Raw genomic sequence first — 3,784 nt, 5'->3', positions numbered from 1 at the left:
AACCCAAATGGAAAATAGCTTAAAACCACCAGAGGACTATTATGTATATTCCCAGAAAAGTAAAACACAATTGATTTAGTGGTCATCAAAATTTTAAGCTTAAGATAATCAGTCAGTTATATGTCTACTTTGTATTATAGATAGTTCGATAAAATTAACTAATCAATAAAGAGGGGATATGACTATACTTGTAGAAAAGCCTGGCTTTTATCAAACATTCTTATATTAATATTATGAACATGACCTCATGTCAAATGCTACATAGCTACGTATGGATATTAGATTCTCCACCAGTAATTAACAATGAATTAAAAACGACAATTTATTTATAATAGCACATAATTATATAGGTAACATATAAATTAGACATGTAGATAAAATGGTGGTTAAAATTGTAGGTAATAATTGTTTGTAGGACTCTGGTTATGAATTAATTTACATGTAAGCAGTGTCTCTCTACGGTTGCATCAACTGTGTTGAATACTGAAACAATAAACTATTATAAGTCAGAGAAACCAATAGCCGGACAAATCTGGAAGGCTTATTGGTACAATTAAATAAGCTGGTTTAATCCTTTAAATACCTTTCATTGGCTTGACCCTTTAGGGTAAGGTTTACTCTTTTAGATTATTACTCTAATGTAACATAAGCTGTAGTTGTTATCAACGAATTATAGAGTTTAATGTATAGGTAAGTTAGGACGATTTTTTTTAACACAAACCCATCTAGGAACCTCTTATTTGGGTTAGGGTTATCTATTCATTACATCCCTGTATGGGTAATTAGGTACTGGCTGTCTTAGGTATAGGTATAGCTTCGGGTTTATTTAGATACCTAAACTGATGAAACCCTATTCATGGAAGCTCCCCTTTACTCTATCAGTATCTATAGCTACCTTTTCTTACCTAAGAATAAGTAGAGTAAAACAGTGCACACTGCAGGGACAGCTCTGTTGGGGTGGACCAATATGAGGCTTCTTGTCTTGTCCCAGAAGTCTGATGAACAGGTCCGCCTAAGCCATACAACAGTGCATCATCAACGAATTTCTAGATACATAAAAAAACTATTAATTTCATTAGATACTTTTCTTTATAGGCCTGTATTTGAGAGCGCAGCTACTCAACAGATATTTAGATATTTAGTCCGCCTCTCATATAGATATATCTTAATAAAAAAGAGAAGATTAATGCTTAGCCTCTTGAGTCTTTCCTTAGGGCGCAGCTACTCAATAGATATTTAGTCCGCCTCTCATATAGATAGATATATCTTAATAAAAAAAAAGAAGATTAATGCTTGGCCTCTTAAGTCCTTCCTTAGGGCGCAGCTACTCAATAAAACAAGGTCCGGCTCTCCATAGACAATTCTAGATATATAAATAAATAATACAGTTATTTTAAGTCTTCTTTGGGGGCGCAGCCACTCTATAAATAGTTTAAATGAAGCCCGGCCTTCTACAAACAAAACTAGATTAGAATAGATTAATATTCAGTTATTTTAGGCCTTCTTTGGGGGCGCAGCCACTCTGTAAATAGTTTAAAATAAGGAACGGCCTTCTACAAATAAATCTAGATTAGAAAAAAATTAATATATGGTTATTTCAAGGCTTCCTTAGGGGCGCAGCCTATTGTTAGACGTTTAAGGAGCGTAGTAACTCTATAAGGGGTTTATAGCACAGCTACTCTACAGCTTGTTTAATACCGTAGCTACTCTATAAGTGAATTAAGACCGTAGGTACTGTATTAGTGAATTAAGGGGTAGCTACTGTATTAGTGAATTAAGGGGTAGCTACTCTATGAGTGAATTAAGGAGCGTAGCTACTTTATAAGTGTAAATAGATATAAATAAGATTTTTACCTCTTGTTTCAATATTCTTAGGTCTCTTACAGCGAGTTCAAACTAAATTAAATTCACTAATTAGACAGAATTGTCAATAAATCACAATACATGGATTTTTAAGCATACTGCACTTAATGGTCCTGTTTCTTTATATTAACGAATGGGAGAAAAAAATCTGTAGATTTGTGCCTATTTTAATCAAGCTTGACTTTAGAGAAAAAATGAATTAATTTAGAGTTTTACAACAAATTCTCTAAAACATATATGTAAATTGCCAAAATTCATGCATATAGTAATATTTAAACTGATTATAAAAATCACTTTCTCACCTTCACTCGATCGTGGTTGGTTTAAGACTGGCAAAAATTTCTCTTGTTTGGATTCTTTTCTGGTGATTAGCTTGATAATTTGATTTTTAAACTGTTCATTATAGCTTGTAATTCTTCGTTATTTTTTAAATTTCAGTATTTTTTTATTTGTTTGTTATTATAAAATATTATTTCTTAAGGTTAATTTTTGGGATGCTGACAACTCTTGATGGGTCTTTTCACATCAAAGACACCATAATAGAAAGCATCAAAATATTGAAATATATTAACAGAAATTTGGATTTGTTGCATATCATTATTGTAGCTTATTGCAATGGATTTATTATTGCTTGGATCTTACAAAAGATATTCTTTAATAAAGTAAAACTTGGAGCTGGCTAAAATAACAATCCCCCATCTTCACATTTTACCCAATCTTCTTCTCTCCTCCTGGATGAACGAACTGATTAATACATAATGTCCATAATAGTCACCATAATTGACGACAATATTTCCCCTGTCAAAATATCCACGTATATTCTTATTTGCAAGTTAGACATGTTCAGTTTTCAGAAGCTACACTATATTTCCAAATATATTTTTGTTCATCCATCCGTCCATTTTTTCAAGATAGACGGCTGATTAATTTTGGTGAAGATGAATAGGATGTAACTTAAGGAAATTATTATTCCTGTTAAACTGTAAGAGCACATCTGCTTACAAACATACGTCCTTTCGTCTGTTTGGCCAAGCATGTTGCATGTTAAATGTTATTAGTGGCTTCGCCCCTAGCCTCTTTAAGTACCTAGCTGGTGCTGCCGCCACTAATTTCAAATTAATAAAAAAAAATAAAGTACCTCTGTAGCTGCCACTACTAATATCAAATTAATTTGACTACCTCCCCCCCCCCAAAAAAAAAAAATTGGCCTAAAACCACCACAGACCAATAGGTATATTCCCTGAAGAGTAGAATCCAATCGGTTCAGTGGTTACCGAGATCTTAAGGGACGGACAGACGGGCAGAAATCAAGCTACTTTGTATTATAGGGGGGGGGGGGGAGTGGGGTCGACAATCAACCACATTTAATATTCTTTTTAAAGAGTGAAATAATACTAATTCCCTCCAACCTTTCAAAATTAACCAATGTACAGGGTTTTCACCACCCCCTAGATGTTGGTTAACTGGGAATGTAGCATTCACAGCAGATGGTGGTCGTACAATTAGTATGGAGATTCCCTGTTCTGGATCAAAACAAAGATTCACCGAAAATTGAAACGCTGGAAAGTGCCATGTGTGACGTCATAAAAATACGTCTAATAAGAAAACTTTTGGACACTTAACTAAATCAACAGAAAATTTAATAAAAGTCCCCAATGTTTTCAAGCCAACTTTGGGGACTTGAGTAATAAACAGCCCAATTTCACATCCTCCAAAAAAGGCGTGCATCCTTTCTTATTTGTTGGCTCAAAATTTTAGAGTATTTTGTTTTTCATCATTGGGTAATGTTTAGAAATTTATCGTTCATTGTCTTATCCCTTAAGATCCCCGCACAGATGCACATATTTAAAAGACTTGTATATGTAACAAAAACCTTTTATATATAGTTTTAAAATTTTCCGCTAGAGGACTCAATATTTTT

At 33.5% G+C, this 3,784-nt stretch overlaps 1 long non-coding RNA gene across 1 annotated transcript; it reads right to left on the bottom strand.

Moving 5' to 3' along the window:
- Positions 1 to 308: 308 nt before the first annotated feature.
- On the bottom strand, positions 309 to 1,898 carry LOC145333829 (uncharacterized). The gene is made up of 3 exons (XR_013884612.1): positions 1,855 to 1,898; positions 906 to 1,046; positions 309 to 483 (listed from the first exon to the last, which is right to left on the bottom strand). It is a non-coding gene; the product is annotated as an uncharacterized LOC145333829 (long non-coding RNA).
- Between the last annotated feature and the right edge of the window lie 1,886 nt (positions 1,899 to 3,784).

The sequence above is a fragment of the Acartia tonsa genome, chromosome 12 (assembly GCF_053477335.1).
Source record: "Acartia tonsa isolate MP-2025a chromosome 12, ASM5347733v1, whole genome shotgun sequence".
In the NCBI taxonomy this organism is placed as follows: Eukaryota; Metazoa; Arthropoda; class Copepoda; order Calanoida; family Acartiidae; genus Acartia; species Acartia tonsa.
This window is presented reverse-complemented; position numbering and strand designations above follow the sequence as displayed.